Consider the following 11,464-nt stretch of genomic DNA (forward strand, 5'->3'; position numbering starts at 1 on the left):
GCCAGGTGAATTAACTTGCCCAGGGTCACAAAGCTCAAAGAGGAAAAAATAAATAAAGAATAAAAAGTGAGACATGTCTGGCTCCAAAACCTGTTTAATTTACTCTGTGCTGATTCCAAGATGTTGGCACCCTGAGCTTCTGGGTGCTGGTGCCCCCTACTTGTTCCCTGGCACAGAAGCCAACACCTGCACGCCCCCACTCCCACCCCCGCATACCCCCTGGGAATTGTGTTTGAAATTTCCCTGGCCTAGGGGTCTGGGTTCTGTCACAAATGACTTACCGTGTGACCTTGAGCAAGTTCCCGCCGCTCCCCACCCCCTCCACTTTCTCTCAGCTAAATGTGGGGCTTCGTTAAAGCTCCTGTACGTCCCCCGAGCACTGGTTTGAGCGTGGACGCCGGCCTGCAGGACGCAGGATCTGCCACACCAAGCACCCAGCACCTGCATCTGCCCGGCCGTAAGGGGCTGGGGTGGCTGAACTCTGTCCCCACTACCCAGCACAGGCTCTGTAGAGCTTTCTTGAGTGAGCGAATCAAGTGAATAAACCTGAAACCCGCGAGGCCTCACCTGGCTTTCCACAGAGTGGGCCTGTCTTTCTTTAGCCACACCCATTCTTCCAAGCCTCAGTTTCTCCCTCTCCAGCCAAGGAGATCCCACACCCCACCCCCGGCTTTATCCCACAGCTTGTCGCCTTTAGGTTCTGGATCAGTCTCCTCAACTGTCAAATGTGGCTGTTGCGAGGATTCAGTAAATCATAAATGTTAGCTACCGCTGGTGATGAGGGGAGGGCAATGGGTGAAGCTGGGGGTGGGGAGCAGGGGTGACCGACAGATATGGTGCCCCTGAGGTGAAGAGGAGCCGAGTCTAAACATTAGGCCATGTGGGGGAGGGGAAGGCTGGAGATGGAACTGACGTTTATTGAGCAACTATTATGTTCTAAGAGTCATCTCTTTTTTTGCCCCTTGCTGCACCCTGGGCCCTGGATGCCATTCCCTGCCTCCTTCTTAATGCCCCTGTGCACCTCTGTCACAGCTCCCGCCGTATTTGCAATTCTTCTATTTTCACACTTGTCCTTCCTGCTGTAGGACTCCTGAAAGTGCCTTTATGCCTTGTAAGAATGTAGGTGATGTAGCTTTATCCCCGGTTTCTAGATCATAAGGAAAGTACCTTGCCCAAGTTCACACAGCAGGTGAGTGTTGGAGCTGGGACTGGGCTGTGTGACTCCACACTAAGGATGGGGTTGGGGGCTGAGGAGTCTGGCCTTACAGCCCCTTCATGATACAGCAGCAGCTCCATCGCTGCCACCACGGCGGAGCGCTTGCTGTGCATCCAGTGCCATACTAGGTGCTTCACACACATTAGCTCATTTCATCCTCCCAGCCACCCTAGGGGGTAGGTCCTATTACCAGCCCTCATGAGAAAACTGAGGCTCAGAAAGGCAGAGTGGCCTGCCCACGATCCCATGGCTGGAAAGAGGCAGAGCCGAGATTAGAACTCCACTCTTCCTGACTCCAAAGCCCATGCCCCTAATGGCTACCCTTTCTGTAGCCTTTAGGGCAGCCATGAGCCACCCCTCCTGTTCCAGAATGTCCCAGTTCCCACAGCCCCATATTCGAGACTTATCGATTGATTATTGATGGATGCATTTGTGGTCTGGCTCTGAGGCTTTTCTGTCAGGCCCTGGGCAAGGGCAAGGGTGGAGGTGGGGGTGAGGGTCCTCCAACCTCAGGAAAAGCCCCCGGGCTGCCCCCATGCCCAGGATCTCTGCTTCTGGCCTCCACCACTGCCCACCCAACCCGCCTTCCCTCCGCCCCTGGATTTAAAGGCACAGTGACAATTAATTACCCAGTGACAGGGAGAGCAGGCTGCAGAGGAGTTAATTAATTAGGGAAATTTCTTCCAGCCCTTTGAAGGTGAAATGTGTGGGGAGGGGACAGGGCCAGGGACAGTTATTATTCAAGCTGAACAGGCTGACTCTGAAAGAAGACTTCAAGAACAACTCCAGGGGAGCTTTGGAAGGGTGGAGACCTCACCAGGGTAGCTGGGGCATACCCAAGACCACCCTGCACAGCCCAGCTTTAGGTGTCCAGCCACAGAGGGTCAGGAGCTCCTCTTCAGCCAGTGGGCTGGGGCTGCCCCCAGGGGCAGAAGGGTCTCTAGGAACCAAATGGAAAAAGAAGAACAAAGCTATTACCCAACAGCCTCTCATCAAATAAAAGCAACCAATAATACTGTACACACCAAAGCCGAAGGGAATGACTTGGGTGTTGTTTCCACAGCTCCAGACATGCAGATAACTGGGGAGAAGCCTCTGGAAAGACAACCAGGGAGAGGGGCCTGGTCACAGGGGAAGGGGACAGGGGAGGCTCTTCAGCCCCCATCCTTCCTCCCCCACGGTGGCCTTGAGGGGTTGATCCTCTTGTGCCATGGGGTTCCATGCTGCCATGGAAGAGGCAGGGAGGGGCTGGCCCTGGGGGAGCCCATTGGAGCAGGCGGGTGACTTGGCCCCCTCCTCCCACACACCAAGTACCACCTCTCTGCAGTGTCAAGAAGCACCACAGACTCAGAATCCAGAGAGACAAGGATGTGACCGTCAAAGGTGCCCACAGACCCTCCTCCACCATTGCCAAGGTAAAGATGTGAGCTCAAAACATGGTGGATGCAAAGCCCCATGGGAGCCCAGAGGAGGTCAGGATTTATAATGACTGGGGATCAGGAAAGGCTTCAAGAGGTGGCGGCGGCAGGGGTGAACACCTGAAAAGAAAGCTGAGGTTTCAACAGGCCTCCCAGGCAGGGGGACCAGCCTGAGTAAGGGCATGGAGGTGGCGACCGCATGGAGCCTTTGGTGAAGGTGAGGTGCTGAGCAGGGTGGCACTGTCGGGAGTGGAGAGACGGGGAACGGGGGGTGGGCTGGCAATGAGGCCAAGGAATCAAGGTGGGCCAGGCTGCAGAGGGCCTCAGGGGCTGGGACTGAACATGACTCAAACGTGATGGGGAATCATCCAGGGTTTTAAGGCACAGGCTGCCTGGAGAGCTCTGGGCTTTGGAAAGAGCACCCTGGCAGCTGGGGACAACAGGTTGATTGGAGAGGGGTGAGGCAAGATGGGAAGCTGGGGGGAGAGAGTGTTCATGGTCCAGGAGAGAGATGATACAGTTTGAAGGAGAAAGAAACTGTGGTTTATTGTCCCCCTAGTATGTGCTGGCACTACACTGGACACTTGTCATTCATCCTCTGTCTTCGGGACTGTCATCATTCCCAGGATTTCTGGGTAACTAAGGGTGATGAAGTTGGGGTGAACAGTTCTGCACACCTGAACAGGTGTCTTTTCTCCACCCTCTCCTCTCCTGAAATCCCCACCCCAATCCACAAGACAGTAGGGCCTGGGAACACTGCTGGGGTCCAGCAGATGGACCCCCATGGAGAAATCATGAAAAGCAATGCCACACAGTCCATGCCACCTGCCAACCCACTCCCCAATCCCTGCCCCCTCCAATCATTTGTACGACAGGAAGAGAACCTAATCCTGAATCTGAAAAACTATGTGATGGAGGATTTACAGTATTAGAAGGCAAACAGTGGCAGGTGTAATTAGGAGAAAAATTTGTCATGCTCTCGACTTGGGGAAGAGAAGGGAAGGTCTGGCATGGCAATCTCCCCGGTGTTTACCCAGCGTGCGCACACACGCGGGGGAGCGGGCGCTGGCCACGGGCAGATTAATATTTGATGCAAGGAAGAGAAACGCATGCTGTTCATGTTTATTTAGGATATTGTGAAATACAGTGAAATTTGCAATTTTATTGGATTTGGGGGGACGGCGTTTTGGAGAAGTCTTAAGCCGCATGGTAGGACACGCACATCTCTCAGGAGCATAGAGGCACCGGCTTTGGTGGTGAGCCCCTGCTGCCCCCCTTCGCAAATCTAAACTTGTAGTTCCATTCCTCTCCCGAAATGAAAAAAGATTGGCCCCAGGGGTGTGGGTGGAATAAGATGGAAATCTCAGCTGGGCCTCTTAATTTGGAGTTTAGAGGCATGTGGCTGGCACCAAGACAGGGTATCTCTGGGGTAGGGGTGGGGAGTTCTTGTCAATTACAGAAGGGCTGGAAGCCATGGCTGGGCAGCTTTAGGCACTAGTGACCCTGGACCAACTTTAGGGGGAACACAGAGAAAGCATAGAAAGGGTGAGAAAAAAAAAAAAAACAAAGAAAGCTGTTCTCTTTGTATTCAAGAAACTCATTGATGAAAGGAGCCTTAAAAGGCACAACTCTAACAACCTAACCACCGCCCCTGACTCGCCCTTCCACTTCCTCATGTGACCATTCAACTGCCCCATCTCCAGAGTTGAGGAATTCATGAACTCATTCCATTGTCAGAGACTGCCCAATAGACAACTTTTTTTTAGGAACAGGCTTCAAGCGACATAGTTAGGTTAGGAGGGGAAAAATGCAAGGATTAAGTAATATACTAGGCTCTTTTTTGGGTTGAAATAAAGGAGATGATAGGTAGGTAGGTAGGTAGGTAGGTAGATAGATGATAAATATCCACAATATATTTCTGAAAGAAAGCAGAAAAATAGGCAACAGTGTGTTCCAGTGAACTGGAGACTCTGGGCAGGGAGATACCTAGTTTTCACTGTACATTTTTTGTACAATTTGAATTTTCCATCATATACATGTAGTACTTTTTCTCAATAAAAATACTATTTACTTTTTAAAAAGAAAATATTTTCTACTTGGAGAATCAGTGGGGATAAACAGGAAATAGAACATAGTATGAAATAGAAATAGGAAGAGATATAGGGGAGAAGATGAGAATAAAGGACTACAAGGAAGCTAAAAATGCAATAGCAGAATTAATACACACACACACACACATACACAGAAATAACATTGATGAGTATTTTGAACTGAAGTTGTTCCTAAGAGCTTCCACCCACTTTCCCACTGCTCTAGTTCTATCATCTGGATCACTCAAAGGAAGTCCCTTCCCTCTCCCCATGGCAGCCCTTCAGATATTTGAAGATAGAATAAAATTCCACTAGAACGATGTCTGGCACCTCTGAATATTTGAGCTGGATCGAATTGGATCCTGCCCCCCTCCTTACCAAGACTTCTGTGCTCCACTACATGTTACCAATCTTCTTCTCAAGGACATGGTCTTCTGTGAAATCCAAGGACATGGTTTCCCATGAAATGCTTCTCTTACACTCGGAGCCCAGAGCTGGGCCAAGCCTCCTCCAGTTTGGAGCCATCTCTCCTTTGTCTCATGCTCTCTGACTTGGACAAGCATCCAACCTTCTTCAGCAACACACTATAGACATCTGGAGCTTGATGGCCACAGAGACCATTGCACCCAACTCCCACGTTTTAAAAATGGGTAAACTAAAACTGAGCCTGGACGGAGACTAGCCTGAGGTCACACAGGACTTCATGGAAGACTAGATTGAGGTTTCCTGATTTCTAGCTCCATGTTCTTCTTTTATCTCTAAGTTCCCCAGCAGAGAAAATGTTCTCTTGCCTCCACTCCCTTCCCCTCACACTGAGATAAGAGCATCGTGGAATCAGGATCTGCCTTGTGTCCACTTCCCCACCCTCTTATGAGCCCTCTGGAGCTCTCTGCAGGACGGAACCTTGGAGCATCGCCACTGGGGGAAGCCAGAGTGGGAAGTGGGAGCTACACTAGCCAGCATGCAGGAGTAATCCTCCTAGGTGTTAGAAGTGGCTCTGTTTTCAGAATAGTCAACAAGAAAACCAAAGAAGTGGGCAAGCCAGATGGGGCATGAAGTTAACTTGGGCTTGCAAAGAAGACAGAGGTGGAGCAGGCATCAGCATGCATGGGGAACGTGGGAAGGTGGCTATGCTGTTACTAGTGTGTGCTCCCCCATGTGAGGGTCTGTGTGTGTGTATGCACATGAACCTATGTAAGTGGTGTTTCTGGGTGAGTTCAGGGATTGTGTGTGCATGGACCTGTGAGTATTGGAGAGCACAAGACCTGCGTGCCTGCGTGTGCATGTGTGTGTGTGTGTGCTTTGTACTTCTGCTACAGAATTCAATACCTTGACTTGCCTCGTTTATTCACAAGGCTGCCTCCTTCCTGGACTTTGAGCTGAGATTTCATGGTTCTTTTTTTTTTTTTAATTGCAATATTCCCAGTGCTGAGCACAATCCATGGCATATAGTAGGGACTCAAGCTGGACTGAACGTATTGAATTGAACTGAACTGAATTGAATTTCTCCAGTGCATGTCTATGCGTGCGAGTCTGTGCCTGGGAGTGGAAAGGAGCGTGTGGGTGGAAGCTTGTGGAATGTCTGTGCATGCACGCCTGGGGCAAGTCTCTGCGTGTGTATGTGGGTCCTTGTACATGTGAGCATGCCCTGGCAGAAGTGAATTCAAACCACAGGAAGGGAACGCGTGAGTGTATGTGTATGTGAGCATGCACCAGCTCTGACAGCTTCTTCATGCATGTAGAAAGCCCAGAGACTCCCCAGCTCCGGTGGGGTCAGGTTTCTTCTCGGTAAACCTGGAGCAGCTAAAATTAGTATGAAAATGGTAGTGTTCGCTTAAAAGGAAGGGGGGCGGGAAGAGATGAGGGTGCCCGTGAGTGCTATTTTATTTCTCAGTGAGTGGATAAAGTGATTTTTCCTACATAATTTTTGATGTAGAGGCTAAATTAGGCCAGAGAAGAGGGACAAAGCAACTTTTGCCCTCATTAGTATTCCAGCCTCGTTGGCCCAGCCACGGCAGTTATGTATTTTTGCAAGTATGCATATAATTTATTGTGGAGAACACAATTTACATGGTAGTCGATGCCTGTTTTATAGCCTCACAAATAGATGTATGAACTCAAGCATATAATGGCCCAACCAGCAGGCGCAAATACGTTCTAAATCTTCTAAATGTGCTTCACAAAAATGTAACTGAGGAATATAAAACAGATCAATTCTTGCATGTTATATATTGGTTTTTGATTTACAAATCTAATCTGGGACATTTCTTCAGAAATGAGGGGATTTTCCCCTCCTCCTCCTTCTCCTCCTCTTCTTCCACGGCTTCTCTGTGCACAGGCCTAGGATGCTGGTCAGGTGCTTACAGGTGCTGCCACCCCTGGGCTGCACCAGCCTGCGTGCCCGCTGCCCGGGTGCAGGTGCCTGCTCTTCCCCAGCTGCCGGCATGTGCGCTTGGAGGTATGGTGGGAAGCTGCCGGCCTTGGGTGGGAGGGATGGTGTGGCTGTTGTGCCATCTGCATTACCTCCCCCAAAAGTTGAGGCTGAAAATGTGGGGCTGGGGAGGGCTGATTAAGAGGACCCCATGGAGGTATGGGCAGCTCTTGGGTTTGGGCCCTCTGGGCTCCCACCTAGGTGGCCTGTTTCCTCCAGGGACCCAGACCGGCTTCGTGACTGACCGGAGCAGAAGAACTCAGAATGGGTCTGATCTCACACCCTGATCGCCATAGCCCAAATAAAGCCACTCCTTGCCAGTACAACATCGTGGGGTGCTGTTTTCCTTTGACAAGTGACTCGGGCAGAAAGAGAGAGTGAGGGTCTTTAGAATAAAAAATAAACTGACATTGGTTGAGCTCCCTTTTTATTTTATTGAAAATATTTTTATCAAGTTGCTTTCATGTGCATGGTTTTAGAAAAAGTAGTAGAAAGAATGTACTATTGACCCTGTTACAATTCATCAACTGTGGTATATTCTTAAAATGGAATACAACACAGCAAAGAAAATGGGCAAATGGCTGCTACTGGCAACAACATGGGTGAGGACCTGCTGTATGATTTAATTTATATAAAGTCCAAAGCACAGGCTGAATTAAACTACAGTGTTTAGAGATGAAAAAACCATCAAGCAAAGCAAGGAAGTATTTACCATAAAAGTCAGGGGGTCATGTAGAGGTACAAGGGGGCATCTGGGGAGCTGGCAGTGTTCTTTTTCTTGGCTTGGGTTCCACGGAGATTTGCTTGGTGATAAATTACTAAGCTGTACTTCATTTTACTCAGTTTTCTGTACATGAGTTATATTCTACAATAAAAACATTTTCAAAACTAGACAAGCTCCCCCTGAGTGGCTCTTTGTTGCTCAGATGTGGCCCTCTATCTCTAACTATGCCACCTTGGCAGGTGATCTTGCTGCCCTCCCCTGCTATGTGGGACCTGACTCCCAGGGGTGTAAATCTCCCTGGCAATGCAGGATATGACTCCTGAGGATGAATCTGGACCCGGCATCGTGGGATTGAGAACATCTTCTTGACCAAACGGGATGTGAAATGAAACGAAATAAAGCTTCAGTGGCTGAGAAATTTCAGATGGAGTCGAGAGGTCACTCTGGTGGACATTCTTACGCACTATACAGATAACACTTTTTAGGTTTTAATACATTGGAATAGCTAGAAGTAAATACCTGAAACTACCAAACTCCAACCCAGTAGCCTTGACTCTTGAAGACAATTGTATAACAATGTAGCTTACAAGGGGTTACTGTGTGATTGTGAAAACCCTGTGGATCGCACCCCCTTTATCCAGTGTATGGATGGATGAGTAGAAAAATGGGGACAAAAACTAAACGAAAAATAGGGTGGGATGGGGGGTGACTTGGGTGTTCTTTTTTTATTTTTATTTTTATTCTGATTCTTTCTGGAGTAAGGAAATTGTTAAAAAATAGATTGGGGTGATAAGTGCACAACTATAAGACAGTACTGTGAACAGTTGATTGTACACCATGGATGATTGTATGGTATGTGACTATATCTCAATAGAACTCAATTAAAACAAAAACAAAAACAAAAACAAAAAACTAGACAAGGGCTTACAATGAAAACCAAGTGCCACAGTTCCACCCTCCCGTTCCCCAAAGGCAACCACTGGCAACTGTTTCTGGTGGTTCTCCTATCTCTAATATGAACTTTATTTGAATCCCTATGTCAATGGAATTTTACAAAAATCCTTTTTATTTCTGTAAAGTCAGTAGTAATGTCTCTGTTTTCATTCCTGATTTTAGTAACTTGAGTCTTCTCTTTTTTTTCCTAGTCAGTCTAGCTAAAGGTTTGTCAATTTTCTTGATCTTTTCAAAGAACTAAGACTGATTTTCTTTATTGTTTTTCTGTTCTCTATTTTGTTGATCTTCATTCCTTCTTATTTTGCTCCTTCTGCTTGCTTTGGGTTTAGTTTACTATTTTTCTTGTTACCTGAGGTGGAAAGTTAGGTTATTGATTTCAGATCTGTCTCCATTTTAAAAAATTAATTTTATTTACAATTACTCCATATTCACTAACCTCCTTTCTTAATATAGGCACTTACAGCTATAAATTTTCCTCTGAGCACTGCCTTTGTTGAACCCCATAAGTTGTGGTGTGTTGTGTTTTCATTTTTCTTTATCTCAGAGAATGTTCTAGTTTCCCTTTTGACCCATTTTTCCCTCTTAATTTCTTCTTTGATCCATTGGTTATTTAGGAGTGTGTTGCTTAATTTCCACATATTGGTAAATTTTTCAAATTTCCTTCTGCTATCAATTTCTAATTTCATTCCATTGTAGTCTGAGAACATAGTTTATATGATTTCACTCTTTTTCAATTTCTTTGGACTTGATTTGTGGCTAACATATGGTCCAAGCTGGAGAATGTTCCATGTACACTTGAGAAGAGCGTGGATTCTCCTGTTGTAGGTGGAGTGTTCTATAGACGTCTGATAGGTCTGGATTGTTCGTAGTGTTGTTCAAGTCTTCTATTTCCTTGTTGCTCTTCTGTCTGGTTGTTCTATTCATATGTCAATGGAATTTTCTGTGCCACTGTGCAAGTTACAGCCCCAATTTCAGGGGCCTACAATCCAGTGGGGGAGGAAAGGAACTTCAGTTCTACTGAGCTGGGCCACCTTATCCCTGGGGCTCCCCAATACACTGTCATGTAGCCTGGGTCTTAGGCTGCTGCAAAACTCCCCAACAGCCTCGAATATCCCCCACATTCCCAGAGTTACTGGTCAGAGCAAATCAGAGAGAGGTCTCAGAGACCATGTAGAGGTATCCCTCATGGTACTTGTGCCAGTTTGAATGTATTATGTCCCCCAAATGCCATTATCTTTGATGTAATCTTGTGTGGGCAGACCTATCAGTGTTAATTAGGTAGTAATTCTTTGAGTGCTTCCATGGAGATTCACCCCACCCAACTGTGGGTAATGACTCTGATTGGATAATTCCATGGAGGTGTGGCCCCACCCATTCAGGGTGGGTCTAAATTAAATCACTGGAGCTATCTAAATGAGCTGGCAAACAGAAGGAACTCAGTGCAGCTGTGAGTGACATTTTGAAGGGGAGCTACAGCCAAGAGGGAGACTGAAGAAAGCACAGGAGCTGCAAATGAGAGAGTTTGAAGATGGCCGTTGAAAGCAGACTCTTGCTCTGGAGAAGCTGAGAGAGGACAAATACCCCAATTCCAATGAAGAGTGACATTTTTGAGGAACTGCAGCCCAGAGAGGAACATCCTGGGAGAAAGCCATTCTGAAACCAGAACTTTGGAACAGATGCCAGCCACGTGCCTTCCCAGCTAACAGACGTTTTCTGGATACCATTGGCCATCCTCCAGTGAAGGTACTAGATTGCTGATGTGTTACCTTGGACAATTTATGGCCTTAAGACTGTAACTGTGTAACCAAATAAACCCCCTTCTATAAAAGCCAATCCATCTCTGGTGTTTTGCATTCCGGCAGCATTAGCAAACTAGAACAGTACTGATGGGGAAACTGAGGCCCAGAGAGGGGAAGGTTCTTATTCTAGGTCTCTTGGAATCAGGCTCACTTGTGTCCCCTCATGTGCTTGGCCCATGGTACCATGCTTATCCCACTGGCTATCAAGAAAAAAGGGATCTTACTGATGTCACCTGTGTCATTTCCACACGTGGTGTGGAGTGGTAGTGGGCAGGGGATTAGAGGACATGGGAAAGGCCATGTTGAAATGGAGATCCCAGAGTGCTTAGAAGACCTAGCCTTCCATTCCAGCTTCCTACTCTGAGATGTGTGATTTTGCCCAAGTCACTCTCTGTCTCTGAACTTCAGTTTCTTCATATACAAGATAGAACGCACCATGCCCATTGCCACCATTTCCTGAGGCTTCACCATGCACCTGGTACTGTGCATATATAATCGTATTCAATCCTCCCGACAGCCTTGGATGAGGCAGGTACCTTTGACATAAGAGGAATCTGAGGTTCTGTAAGGCAAAATAATTCACCCAAAGTCATAGCTAATAAATGCTGGAACAGGCATTCAACCATCATTCTCTTGTGGCTCCAAAGCTATAACACAGGAAGCTGCTGCTGCCTCACGACCCTCCATTCACCTCCATGGAGCCCAGGTTTATGTACTTAACATGCAACAGGCCACCAAGACCACCTCATTTTACAATGAACTTGGGACCACGGGCCATTGCCCACCTGTTCCCAGGACTTCCTGACTCCCTGGGCCTTGTGCATCATCATCT

This window comes from Choloepus didactylus, chromosome 18 (assembly GCF_015220235.1).
Source record: "Choloepus didactylus isolate mChoDid1 chromosome 18, mChoDid1.pri, whole genome shotgun sequence".
NCBI lineage: Eukaryota > Metazoa > Chordata > Mammalia > Pilosa > Megalonychidae > Choloepus > Choloepus didactylus.